The 7,113-nt window shown below is 44.9% G+C and overlaps 1 long non-coding RNA gene across 1 annotated transcript; it reads right to left on the bottom strand.

Annotated features, from left to right (window-relative positions):
• Nucleotides 1-1,485: 1,485 nt before the first annotated feature.
• Nucleotides 1,486-4,645, bottom strand: LOC309797711. The gene is made up of 3 exons (XR_014292781.1): nt 4,626-4,645; nt 2,620-2,716; nt 1,486-1,518 (listed from the first exon to the last, which is right to left on the bottom strand). It is a non-coding gene; the product is annotated as an uncharacterized lncRNA (long non-coding RNA).
• Nucleotides 4,646-7,113: the final 2,468 nt, after the last annotated feature.

Genomic DNA, 7,113 nt, shown 5'->3' with positions numbered 1-7,113 from the left:
ATAAAATCACCTTTAAGATCTAGGCCATGTGATCTGCTCCCTGCCATGTCAGAATACACCCCGTGAAGTTTACTTAACTTGTCTTAAGTGTGATAGAATTCTTTATACCTTGACAAATAACTAAAAGGAAAAAAAACCCACATACACAATAAGATGAAGAGCCTATACGTTTGTCAATCTTGACTTATTTGCTTTTCTTGAGTCAATTGGAGGTTTATAGCCACATTCTCAAAATCATTAACTACAATCTTCCCAAACAGGTAATTGACGAACAGATGCATTCTAAAACTTGTCAGTAACAAAGTGCTATTCCAGTTTACATCAACAGTTTAATTCTATTTAGATACTAAAACTGAATACACTGAATACTGCAAACTTTATTCCCAACCACTCAGCAAAGTACTACATACCTTTTCAGATATAGGAAAAAAAAGAAAAAAAGAAAAAGCATAAGATTCTTCCTATTTTCATTTCCAAAGATACATCCCAATCTTAATGATCAATCAGTGATTTAAATGTCAACTATAAACCCAGTATTTTATTAGCTGCTATGCAGTATACTATACTAGAGCAATAGAAGAGAGAGGACCTCAAACCCTCTGTTCCCTCAAATTGAAAAGCAGGCTTCCTGACCCCTCCAGACCACTACTGGACACAGGGAAGGCACACGAATGTTTCAGGACCCCAACCAACAGTCACCTGCTTTGTGATTACTTCCATGACACACCCTCACCAACACCACTGAGTTTGCTGCTCCTACGGGACGTTATATGTATTTACTATTTTAACACATAACACAGTGCGTCATAATTATGATTGCAGATAGATGTTCTAACAATTTAAAGAGAATGATGACTTTTTTGCTCTTTACATCTTGCCATTTCCCTTCCCATAATATTTCTTGAAGAGAAACCATAAATATATAGACAAACACAAAACACAGAAAATATACAAAATGTGTGGTTTGTGGCTTAACACAAAGTTAAGTAAAATTAGTTCTGACAGTATCCAGAATGACAAAATTTCATGGTACAAATGAGAATGGACCAAGGTTTGAGCAGGTACAGGAGACAATCCAGGCATGAACAACACCAAGAAAAGGTAGACAGGAAGTAACATGGTGTGTAGGAAATCACGAGACCAGTCTGATGGGAAGAGACATAAACAAGACTGAAACTCACTTTCTAAACCTCCATCTCCAATTGGACAATTCGCAAGACACAGGTGCACCAAAGTGGCCAATTTATTCAATCCCTTTAATATGGAGGAAGAGTTTAAAATTTTACTGGTTTAATTTGCCCCAAAAGCAACTATCAAATGTTGGCAGGACACAATGAAGGCTTACCTTTGTTAACATAGTTAAGCCTCTCTCTCTTACAACTAGCCCACTTAGCTCCACGTTCCTTAGCGCACCCGATGCACTTACACAGCGTTTAAGAGCTTTACACAATTGGAAGGTCACATCTTTATTTCTTTTCGCAGGAACACGACTTCTGTAAACTTTATTTCTGCCAGAAGCTAAAGCAAAATTATTGTAAAATAAGTGATTTAAAACACACATTTTATCATCATTAAAAAGCATTAAAAAAAAGCATCTGCTCTGTGCTAAGGATTAGAAACGACTCCTGCCCTTAAAGCCTTCATTAAGGAGGGACATGTGTAAACTGAAAATTTCAATCACATGAGATAAAGAAACATAACCTTTATGCACAGAGGCTCCTTTGGAGGCAGAATGTTATATCCAAGTGATGGCTTCATGATAACCCTGAAGCAGAATCTAGAAAGATGAGGCTATGCAGAGTTGGAGTAGGAGGTGCATTAACTGCAGAGGGAACATCTGTGAAAAGACACTCAAGCCTGACTCCTGCTGGGCACTGTAAATACTGCAGGTGGGGATGACTAAAGGCCAGGGGTCCAAGTGTGAGAAGAGACAGAAATGAAAGAGATGTTGGCCCAAGCAAGCCTGGGAGAAAGCATGGCTTGTATCCCACAGGTGGTGAGACCTGGGGCTACCACTGGCTGAGTAAGGGTGCCTCCACTGATTAGAAAAAGGCTCCCTGCTGCTGAAGGACCGACTAGATAAAGGGAGTGATCACAAAAAGCTCCCCTTCCTCAGGGCAAAGAGCCCTATGAGGCTTGGCCGCACACAGTTCAGACTACACGCCTCCGTGCAGAGCACACGCTGGGCGGCTACTATGCAGTAACTCTGTGTGGGCAAGCCATTAGCAGCATTATTTTAAGCACATCTTTTTATGTTAGAAGATCACTTAACCCGAGCAGGCGGATGAACTTAGAGGAACTGAATCCAGGGGCCGTGAACCACCCAGGAGTTTCTGCCATAGTCTGGGCCAAATGTAATATGGATGAAGAAGCAAATTTAGGAGGAGGCCAAAATTTACAAGACAGACCCACTGGATGCAAGACATAAAGAAAGTTCAGTGAAGGAACTCTGAAGAGAATGGGCTCTACAATAAATTTTTCTTATATTCAATGTAAAATATTAGGCAAAATTAAGTACAGTGGCCTTTAAGGTCCCTTCCAGCTCTAATTTCTTTTGATTTCTAACTTATTACTCTGGTTAAGTAAAGTCCCTTCAGAGGTACAGAACAGTTCTTATACCTGAATGGGATGCAAAGAATAATCTGACTTCTCTTCACCAGGGGATGAGTTGAACTATCCTTGCAGAAGAGATAACAGATGGTGTGAACCCCAGATCCTGGAAAAGGTCCAGGCACACGATGAGTATTCAGCTTTTTGAAAACAAATGAACAATCATTTCCTCTCCTACATCTTCACACCCTTTCTCTGCTGGTTACTTTCTCACAGCTTATAAACATCCTCAAATATACCCACTTAAAAATCTCTCAGACCTATGATTCTTTGGATCTTCTTGTGGGTAACCTAAGTCTCTACCATGCCTTCAAACACCTGTCCTCCCATAAAGCCCAGATCTGTACCTTGGGTCCAGACCCGTCTACCAGGCCCCTTTAAAGCACTGAAGATCAAGTAAGATCCTCTCGCCACCCCCAAACCCTTTCTACTGTGCTCTGTATCTCTCAAAAAGATGCAGCTGTAAACTGTCACCCACGCTTGCTGCCCTCCCTTTTCTAACTGGTCACCAGGCCCCACCCATTCTCTCTCAGATCTGCAAAATCCAGTCCCACCTTTTATAACTTAAGTGGGAACCTTAGATTACAATTCACCCTGCACCCAATCGAGTGCCTTGCACATGGATGTCCGAGTGAGTCTCTAAACCACAAGTCCATTTCACTGTTCTTTAGGGTTTCCCACAGCCTTCAGGATAAACATCTAAACTTCTGACAGGACAAACAAGGCCCCCTTCTCTTGGGCCCCACTAAGTTTCCAGTATCAACTCTCATTTCTTTCCCAAACCCTGAGTTCCAGTCCTATACCTTAGTTTTGCCATATTTTCTTATATTTCTCAAACTTTGACACACACTGCTCCCTCCTGCCACCCCAGGAGCTTCTACATATCCTTAGAAAGGATGGCACCTCCTCCAAGAAGCCTACCCTGAACTTTCCCTTCCAAGATTCTGTGCTCTGCAACGGGGAAAGGTGGGAGGGGGAAGGATACATTAGGAGTTTGGGATTAGCATATACACACGACTCTATATAAAACAGATAATCCACAAGGACCTACTGCATAGCACAGGGAACTCTACTCCATATCCTGTAACAAACTGTACGGGAAAAGAATCTGAAAAAGAATGGATACATGAATAACTAAACCACTTTGCTGTACACCTGAAACTAACACAATATTGTACATCAAATAACCTCAATATAAAATAATAATTAAATTAAAAAAAAAGATTCTATGCTCTGTAGCACCAGAACTCACTTCTTCCAGAGCACTGACTACTGTGCTTGTGTTTACCTGCCGCCCAGTAGAAGGGGAGATTACCTAGGGCAGAAGCATCGTCTCCAGCAGCCCTTGGTTCTGACAACTCATTCAAGTGCCAGGCTACTTGACACACATAACCTGCTTAATTAATTCTAAGAACCCACAGAAAGAGTGGTTTTTAATGTCATCTTACAAGTGTGGGGATTGCAGTTCAAAAGAAACCTGCCCAGGCCACAGACAGCATAAGCCCTGGAATTCAAACCCTAGGCTGCCTTCACACCAGTGCTCTTTCCACTATATGATATGACTATTGAAAAAAAATTTTTTTTTCCTGAACCCTGTTTGAATGGAAAGGAAATGAAGCTGGGATATATCCATTTCCTAATCGCTTTGGTGTGTACCAGGCAAAGTCATTCAACAGAGCAGGTAACATCTGTGCAACAATTAACGATGCTGCAAACTGTGCTAAGTGTTCTACTTTGTAGAGTCTAGAAGCATTAACACAGTGCATCCTTGTAACCACCACAGAGACTGGGACCTGTTAAGCCCACGCTACAGATGAGAACACTGAGACCTAGAAGCCTTAAGGCACTCGGCCGGGGTCACCGAGCCGGCAGGAGTCCTAGGCCGCACGCCCCGTCTAGTGCATGCACACCCGGGCACTGGGCACTGGTTCTAGTGCCCACCCTCCACCTTGCACCATTGAAAACCCTGCTTCTCAGCGCCAACACGAGAGGCCCTGGAAGCGGGAAGTACAAACCTGTCTCGACAAGCCGTGCCTGGAAGAAGCTCTGGATACAGATCAGGGGCAGCGTGTGCTCAGGAGCGGCGCCCAGTGCACCCCGCGCAGGCGGTCGGCCTTAAGTCCAGCGGGGCGTCCCGCAGGGAAGCGCGCATGGAGGGCAGAGGCACCAAGTCCTGCAGCGCGCACAGGTCCTCAGAGCGCAGAAAGAAGTCGGCCGCGCTGTCCCGGCGCAGCTTCACCGAGTGATCATGGCCCGAGCACAGCCTCGGGGACGCTGGCTGCGGACACGATGGCCACACCCGCCTGGGGCCCCGGCCCCTCGGGCGCCCACCGCCCGGCGGCTGCGGCTGGACCGGCATCGCAGCCGGAAGACATAGGGCCACTGGCCCCAGCTACGCCAACCCCCCCATCCCGCGCTCCGGAGACCCCGCGGGGCCTGGTGCTGGCGCAGGCATCTATGCCCTCCACGCCGCGGGGCTGGGGTTTACGTCAGCGGGCGGGACCGTTGGGGCGGGGCTCGAGGACGTCAGCACGCTCGCCGTGCGTCCGCACGCAGCCCTGTCTCCCATGGTGACGCGGCCTGAAGAGTAGGGGCTTGAGCTCTGAGACTAAGGCAGCGTGAAATGTACGAGGTGTGGGGACTTTGGGGTTTCCAAAAAGCGTTTGCTGACTCATCCAAACAAAACTGAGACCTGGTTATATCAACGCATTTTAAAAGTAAACTCCCGTAAATGTCTGTGCTCCCCCCACCCAGGAGAGAGCGTGCACTCCGTGAGGGACACACGAAAGGCTGAGTGAACGTCTGCCTGTGGTCCTTTACCTGGTGCACAGGTGTGTGAATTTATGTGGAGAGCTCTTAATTTCTGTAGTTTCTGCTAACTTGACACGGTAGTTGGCAAACGGTGACGTGTTCCATGCATTCAGGACATGATCGTGGTTACTAATAATCACTTTGTTTGGTACTGACAACTCCACAGAGAATTTACTACTGAATATCCACTTTCCAGAAGAGAAACTGAGGCGTAGGAAGTGAAGTGACTGAGTAAGAGTAAGGACTCAGACAACTGGTGTTAGTAAATGAACCCTGCAAGGAGGCCGTTAGCCTGCGGTGGCTCTAGTGATGCGGCCGCCTACGTAAACCAACAAAAATCTAAGCCTGTCAACGCCTCAGGGTGGCGAACACTGCTGAGGACAACGAGTCACAAACCACCAACTAGGCTTTAAAGTTATAGCAAGTCAGTCATTTCCTTGCTTTGCTTCTGCCCTTTTTAAAATAAACATCTCTGCAGCTCCTGTGGCTGGAGTGCTCCTCACCGCTTCCGCTTTGGTGGTGCCTGAATTGAATCTATTTTTGCTCACGTAAAGTCTTATTTTCAATATGCCTCAGTTTGTCTTTTAACATTGGTCGTAGAAGTTGGATTTGTGTCCAGTTTCTAGAACAGTGGTCGTCCTCTGGTCAGGCCTTAGGCGTTATGCATACAATGTTCCTCTTCTACCACCACCTTCTGGATGCCTCCACCCACTACCAGCTCCCGCATATCAGATCCCCTAGATGTGGTCAGCAATGGCTTTCACATGCAGCATGCTCACATTATAATATCGCAGACACTCCTCCGTCCTCCAGCCAGCGTGTGAAGTGAAACATTACCATTCCTGTTGAAGAGTGAGCCTGCTGTGACCACTTTCCCAAACACAGCCACTCCCCAGCTGACCCTGGGTAACCACTCTTCTGAACTTGGTCTCCATCACTGCATGGATGTCTTTCTATTTAGGCTACATTTTTAAGTATTCTTCAACCTCATATAGTATTCTACTATGTTTTCTCTTCTTACTTGCTTTTTTTAGTGTTATCTTTGCTAGGTTCATCCATGCTGACACGTAAAGATCTGTCTACTTCATGTACTTTCCTCACTATGTAGGATTCCCATGTAGGGAAGTACAATAATTTATATGTGCATTTTCCTGTTGATGGACATTTAAATTGTTTCCAATTTTCAATATGATTTCTGTTTTAAAAAGTTTTTATATACTTTCTAAAGGTCACTTTACATTTACTGTTATTACAAAATATTGGCTATATTCCCTGTGTTGTACAATACATCTTTGAGCCTATCGTACACCCAGTAGTTTACATCTCTCACTTCCCCACCCCGTATTGCCCCCTCCTCCCCCTCCTCACTGGAAACCGTTAGTTTGTTCTCTATATCTGTGTCTCCCCTTCTTTTTGTTATATTCGGTAGATTGCTGTATTTTTTAGATTCCATATATAGGTGATATCCTACAGTGTTTGATTTTGTTTGACTTATTTCACTTACCACAATGTCCTCCAAGTCCATCTATGTTGCCGCAAATGGCAACATTTCTTTCTTTTTTAAGGCTGAGTAGTATGCCATTGGTTATATGTACCGCATCTTCTTTATCCATTCATCAGTTGATGACACTTAGGTTGCTTCCATATCTTGGTAATTGTAAATACTGATGCTCCGAACATTGGGGTGCACGT

Source organism: Mesoplodon mirus, assembly GCF_964341445.2.
Source record: "Mesoplodon mirus genome assembly, contig: HAP1_SCAFFOLD_909, whole genome shotgun sequence".
NCBI lineage: Eukaryota > Metazoa > Chordata > Mammalia > Artiodactyla > Ziphiidae > Mesoplodon > Mesoplodon mirus.
Note: the sequence above shows the minus strand (reverse complement) of the source record. Positions and strands in the feature narration are given on the sequence as shown.